This window comes from Hibiscus syriacus, unplaced genomic scaffold, assembly GCF_006381635.1.
Source record: "Hibiscus syriacus cultivar Baekdansim isolate YM2019G1 unplaced genomic scaffold, ASM638163v2 tig00110239_pilon, whole genome shotgun sequence".
Lineage (NCBI taxonomy): Eukaryota > Viridiplantae > Streptophyta > Magnoliopsida > Malvales > Malvaceae > Hibiscus > Hibiscus syriacus.
The window spans coordinates 2413027-2420780 of record NW_024062641.1 but is presented as its reverse complement, the minus strand read 5'-3'; positions in this window follow the sequence as shown (position 1 = coordinate 2420780).

Here is a 7754-nt window from a genome sequence, read left to right as displayed (position 1 = left end):
ACTAATCACAACTTTCTTCGCAACTGGATCCCAGAACTTGAATCCTTTGACACCTTTCTTGTAACCCAGAAAAATGCACTCCTTCGATTTTGCATCAAGTTTGGATCTCTCATCAGCAGGTACATGCACATAAGCAGGACAACCAAAAATCCGTAAGTTATCAAAACTAACATCATGACCAGTCCATACCTCTTCTGCAACTTTCCCAGCCAGCGATGCCCTTGGCGATCTGTTGATAAGGTAACACGCCATGTTAACAGCCTCAGCCCAGAAGTGTTTGGGAAGCCCCGCATTCAACCGTAAACATCTGGCACTTTCATTCAACGACCTGTTCATTCGTTCCGCAACACCATTCTGTTGTGGTGTCTTGCGCACTGTAAAATGCCTCTGAATCCCATGCTCCTTACAGAATTGTAGGAACCGTGAATCTGTGTACTCCGTACCATTATCAGACCGCAAACACTTGATTTTTCATCCTGTTTGGTTTTCTACCTCAGCTTTCCACAGCTTGAACTTCTCAAAAACTTCAGATTTCTGTTTCAAAAAATACACCCAAACTTTCCGTGAAAAATCATCAATAAAAGTAACATAGTACCTAGATCCACCCAAAGACGATGTCGTGGAAGGCCCCCATACATCAGAATGCACATAATCAAGAATCCCTTGAGTTATGTGCTTCGCAGTCTTGAAACGGACTTTAGTCTGTTTACCAAGAACACAATACTTGCAAAAATCGAGCTTACAGCTTTTGACACCATGCAACAAGTTTCTCTTGTGTAATTCTGCCATACCACGTTCAGTAAGATGAGCAAGGCGCATATGCCACAATTTTGTCGTATCATCACAGGACTCAACAGAGTGAACTCTACCTGCAAAGGTACTCCCTAACAATCTGTAGATATTCCCTGCAGTCATCTTGCCTTTCATCACAGTCAATGCTCCTTTAACAATCCGAATGGTTTCCCTATCCTCGTCAGCCTTAGGGATAAAACCATTCTTGTGCAAAGTGCCCAAGGAAATCAAATTCTTCTTCAAGTCTGGGATATGTCGAACACCACTCAACGTCCGAACAGAGCCATCGTGCATCTTAATTCTGACATCACCAATACCAACAATATTGCAACATCGATCATCACCCAAATAAACCGAACCAGAATTAACCGGCCTGTATGTCGAAAACCATTCCCTATTTGGCGTGATGTGATAAGAACATCCAGAATCAAGAATCCAAGCATCCGTCAATTGTGTCGTTGAAATAGAAAGCATATCACCCTCACTGCAATCAGAAGTATCATCCTCGACCACGTTCACAGACTTGGATGAGCCATCACGCTTCTCATCGGTCTGCTTTTTCAACTTCGGACAGTCTCGCTTCATATGTCCCGCCTCCTTGCACTTGTAACAGTGAATCGTCTTCTTATCCCTGGATTTGGATCTGGAATTCCGCTTCCCGGACCCTGCCTTCTCTGGCTTTCGTCCACGATCTCGATTACCCTTGACATATAAGCTATCGGCTTGAGAGCTTTCCCCTGCATTCTGTTTCCGCTGGTTGTGAGCCAACAAGGCTGCAGTAATCTCCTCAACGTTGATAGTCTCTTTCCCATATGTAAGAGTAGTCACCATGTGTTCGTAAGAGGAAGGCAACGAACACAACAGAATCATCGCTCTGTCTTCATCCTCAATTTTCACATCAAGCCGAGCCAGATCAGAAACGATTTGATTGAAGACATTCACGTGTTGCGCCAAATCGTGATCGTCCTGCATCTTCAGCCCATACAGCCGCTGCTTCAGATACAGTTTTGTCGTTAAGGATTTGGACATAAACTGACTTTCCAACTTCCTCCAAATTTCGTCTGGAGACGATAGATGCATGACGTGATACATGACCTCGTCCGCCAAGCATAATCGTATGGTTCCTGCCGCTCGCTGCTGCAATTCTTCCCAATCTTCCTCATCCATCGACGCCGGCTTTGTAGGTCGCAAAGCCTTCAAGATCCCTTGCTGCGCCAATAGATCCTTCACCCTCGTTTGCCATAATCCGAAGTTACCCTGACCATCGAATTTCGCGACTTCGAATTTTGCTCCTGACATCTGATACCAATTGTTGACGAAAACGGGTAAAGAAAACGAAAGAACACGAGAATTTTACGAGGTTCGGCAATGTGCTTACGTCCTCGGTGCCTAGGCGGCGCTAGAAGTTTTATTCAATGATCTTTTAGGTCTAGGTTACATCTCTATTTATAATTGAAAACCCTGGTACATAATTACAATAACTAACCTTTCAAATCAACAGTCAATGATGTCTAGACGTGAGCAATATTTGAATAACACATTGGGTAAAGGTGGACCCCAAGGAAAGATAATATGGGGGCCACCAACAGATCTCTCCTAACCTAAACTACTATATTTCATTGAAGTTGCTATTCAAACACCAACACTAAATGCACATCTCATTGTTCGTATAAGGTTTGAAAGTAATGTTCTATCCACCAGCTTTGTTGTTTGTTTGATGCCTTGAAACTAGACGGTATTCTAATTAGCTTTTGGGTCCTTGAACATCCTTTGCTGGTCAAAGGTCTTCACATGGACATTCCTGGTTAACTAGGAAATAATTTTGCTGATAATTGAGACAAAAGTGGAAAAGAAACGAAAAAAAAAACTGGCATTGATGTACTGGAGTTGCCGAAAGTGAACTAGTTCGGGGTTGCAAGTTGCCGAAAGCAAGGACGAAATGGACGAGTAAGGATTCACTAGAGCCTCATTTGCTGCAGTGTAGAGCCAAGTGAGCGGGTGCCAGATTACAATTTGCTTGGTGTTTCTAAGGAATATTATGGATCAATTAGAAATTAACCCTATGAAAACGATTAAAGGGCCCATCTTCTCTAGATAGTGCTGCAGCATCCATATCATCAGCTGGGAATAATGGAACAAGATTGTGTTGGATATTATTTCTGTGGGCTAAGCCATTTTTCTTGCAGGAGCTAGCACACCGCATTCAATTTTAACAGTTTGAGTTAGGGATATGCATGAGTCACAAGTCTCAAGGAAGAAAATAAAATAATCCAAACTGTTGAGTTTAGAGAAAGGCAGAATCATAGATTGTTACTATCATCCTTAAATGTTTTAGGTTTGATCTTACTGTAAGCAATCTTTTCTTTCTAAATGATTCATAAGGGTAGATAATTAATGTTCAACTTGCTTGGTTATGCTTTCTTACGCATTCATGATTTGCAGCATGGTTGAATTATTTTCTCCCAGCACCTATTCAAATGAATTAGGCCCAACACCTATACACATCTATAGTTCTTTACTAATTTCACTGTAGTCAGATGTAAAGTATTCATGACATATCGTAGTCACACGTCAATCATCTATCAACTTGCTAAATCTGCAATGAATTCCTTGTATATGCTGAGTTATTCAAGCCAACTTTTGGCAATTATCACTGTTTGCTAGCTAGTTCATGTGTTGGTTCTAAAATGTTTATTTTGTTTCCCCGGGGGACATGCATCGGATCAATCCGCCTTTGTCACAAATGTTTGCTCATAAAGAAGCTTGCTGCTGCTATACACCTTCCACTTTAATGAAAATTAAAGAGAAATAAAAATCAAACGAACATGTCAAATTTGAATCCATCATCCTTATCGATTCCAGCTGAAGTTGTTGCCAAGTACAATCATATATCTATTTCAAGTTGCAAACAAGCATGCTATACGACTAAGCAAGCAAGTTTTTTGCTATATATAATCATATATAGCTTTGCTCCTGCTGCCTCCATATGGACATCGCTATCGCCATCGCCATCAGCTGCTAATGTTATTTGCCCATAGGCATGCAATCGCTTGTTTTGGATATTGAAATTGTTATCTTTCTTCTTGGTGAATTATTATTTTACTAATGAATTTTGTTTCACCGAAGATTCTTATTATGAGGTGTATTTATTTAAATCAATGTTATGTCTATTTTGGTGTTCTTAGGAAGTTGTTTTACGGTTTCGCTTGTGTAGATATTCTTTTAATAGTATTATTAATATGTTTAGAATTTATAAATGAGAAAATAATAACATCAGCGTAGAATAAAATACAAAGAGACAAGATTTGATGTAGAATAAGATATATTTAAGAGACCATAATATTTTCTGTAAAACTCATCTTTACACCATAAAATACAAAAGGTTGCATTTCTCCAAAATAATTTTTTTCTTAATTTTAAATAATTATTACTAAAAAAACTTAGGGTCTATTTGTTTCGCGAAAAAAACTCCGAAAATTAAATTTCGTAAATTGAATTACATTTCCTGGAACACATTTTCAAGAAATCATTTTACGGTGTTTGAATGATGTTCTGTAATTCATTTTTTACTAGTTGATATATATTTTTTAAATTCTTTATTATAAACATCAAATACAATAAATAATATTATTTATTAATAAAACAATAATATTATTTTTTAAATATTAGAAAACTATTATTAAAAAATATTAGAATAATTTTTTAATATTATTTATGTCTATATTATTATTAAAATATTAATATAAAAATAGTATATTATATTTAAATATTTAAAAATTCAATATTATTATTTTTATAAAATTAATAAATAAAATTAATTTTATTAATATTTTATTATATATTATGAAAAATATAATATTAAATATTATGATAATATAATTATAAAAGCATATAATATTATATTTTTAAAATTATTATTAAATATAATTTAATAATTTATATTTTTATTAAAATGATACTGAAATAATATATTAATATTAAATATATAAAATAATAACATTTTGATTGTTTATGCTTTGAAGTGAAAAGTTCGTAAAATAAATTACGAAAAGTCAGACCGTAAGAAATTTTTTGAAAAACTAATTACAGAGAAACAAACATATCATTAATAATTAAATAATTTTCAATCAATGAAATTATAATAAAGTTTTAACCTAATATGTTGACTAAAAGAGCTTTCTAACACTTGATTAGGGATAAAGACAATAATTATTTAAATCGAGTGAATTTCTAAAATTCTCCTTATTTTATTTAGTACTATAACCTTATAAAATAAAATAAAATCATATTATTAAAATTATTTGTATATTTTTAAAAATATATTATTTAAAATTATTAAGAATGATATAAAATTTAATATATATGTATATCATTTATTTTTAATATCACAATTTCCTTTTTATTATTATTTTTAAGTTTATGAAATTCTATTAGTTTACTTTAAAAAACAATTATTTATCCAAAAAAATAATCATAAATACTAACATTTTAAATTGTTGCATTTCGAAATGGTAGAGTTTTAAAAATCTCTAAAATTTAAAAAAAAAATCATACAAACGCATCCTTTGGGTTTTTTGAATTTTTATAATATTTTATAGTATTTCAACGATTTATATATTTTAGAAATTTTAATTTTACAAGATATTATGATGTGTACTTTATTTGAATTGGTGAAAAGCAATATAACAAAACTATTTAATATTTCGAGAAGAGTTGAATAGGAATAGAGAAACTTTTTTCATACTCGTATAGGGAATTAAGATATTATTTAAAAGCAAAATTAAAATGGAAGATATAAGAACAAATACATTTAGTTGGTTTGTCAAGTTATTTATCATTGTTCTTTTATATTTTTCTAGGTAATAATTTCTAGATACACTAAGAGCACTCTCCTTCGCTCTCCAAGAGTTATTCGCCTCCTAAGATTAAATTTTGGTTTCCCATCAACCGAGGTAGGCATCCTTATTGCTGCCTCACACGAACAGACATGATATTTTATGTCAATGAGTGAACTTTTAAAATTTTAAGAGATTATAAATTTATAAAATTTTAAGAATGAAAATATATTATTAATAAAATGATAAAGAAAATATAAAATATATGATATTTTAAATTTTTATTGGCAGTGTCCCTTCCAACCATCCCTGTTGCCTGGGGTTACGGAATAAGTAGCACATAGATTTAAAATAATTGATATGAAAGAAGATAAATTTATAGTAATGGCAATGAGAAAAGAGGGTTGAGCTGTAAAATGTAAATAAGAAAAAAAGCAAGATTTACAAGTTGTCATAATATTCCAAGCACATTGCTGCCTCTGGTCTTATTTCTAAAGGCTCCCTAATCCCATAAATAATAGTATATTCCGTATGTGGCTAACCCTACCTTGTAAACTGGAGCAAAAGGTTCAAGAATCCAATCCAAGGAATAATTGCTGACTCGTACTGAAAAAGTGGATTTGTTTGGTTGTTAATTTCCTTTGATTGTCCACTCACATTGCACTTCCAAATTACACACTGGCAAAGACAAGCTAAGTATATTTAGTTGGGGTTTGTAAATGGAAAGATGGGTTAATGGAAGATGGTATTGTAACATCCCAACTCGTACCCTACCCAGATACGAATATGAGGTGTCACATTAATTTTTCAAAACTTTGACTCTTAGAAAACTCATTGGAAAATTAAATTTTTACTTGTATTTAAATGGTGAAACTATTAGGATTTACGGAAGTTCGAATCGACAACCAGAAGGGTTCGCCAAGAGGGGTTGAATTGGTTTTTGTGTTTAGGGAGTAAGGAGATTGAAAGATATAAAATTGCACAGCGACTTATAGTGGTTCGACTTTATCAACCAAAGTCTACGTCTACTACCTTAGCTATCCACACTAAGGATTTTCCACAAATTCACTAATTTGACTTTTTTTAGGACAAAGAGTAACCTTACAACTCCCTCAAGAATTATACCCCAAATTCTTGAGAACACTCTCTCCCAAAGCGAAAATTACAAATTTCGCAAACTTACAGAAAACCTCACAAGGCAAGATGTTTGCACAATTCTAGAACAAAGAAAGAACACTCATGAATGAATACAATTGAGAACAAATGGTGTTTTTGAAAGAAAAATGAATATTGAATGAAAATAGGCTTGAAAATGCTCAAACAATGAGTTCAAAGCTTTCTCTTTGATTCTCTCTCAATTCTTGTTTTCTTCTTATTGATCAATAGCTCCTGAGCTTGTTTAAATACACCTTGGATCACTTCTGAACGTTGGGGATCATTGGTGAAGTCAATAGAGTCGTTGTTGTGTAATTATCATTTAAAAATTCTATTGGGAGCGTAGGTGTATCGGTACACTCAGTGTAAAATTCAAATATTTCGACCGTTGGTTGACTTAGTTATCGGTACATCCCATGTGTATCGGTACACTAATTAGGTTCGATGTTTGTCAGAGCAAGGAGTGTATCGATGCATTAGTTGTGTATCGATACAGAAAATGCATTTGATGTTTGGTGTGTATCGATACATCCAAGAGTGTATCGGTACATCCCTTAATAAAAATTATTTTTGGCTCGAGTAAGGTTCGAAATACTTTGTAAAAATTGTTTCAAAAAATATTTTAAGACCCATACTCAATTTTACACTTAAGTAAGGATTAAAATTGACATTTGAAAACTTGGAGTAATATTTTTTATATTCGAATAATTTAATCGAATATATAATTTTAAATTGAATAAAATCTTAAAATTCAATAGTACTTTATTTGTTATATCGAAACATCAAAATGTTTTCAACAATCTCCCCTTTTTTGATATAACAAAACATTTAAGAATTTTAAGATTTTCTTTGAAAAATCATTTTTGAAATCATTTTTGAAAAATTACTCCCCCTTACTTTATTCTCCCCTTTTTTGTTAAATAAAAAAGACTATAAATCGTTTTTAAACAAGATTTTGAAAATTAGTCAATT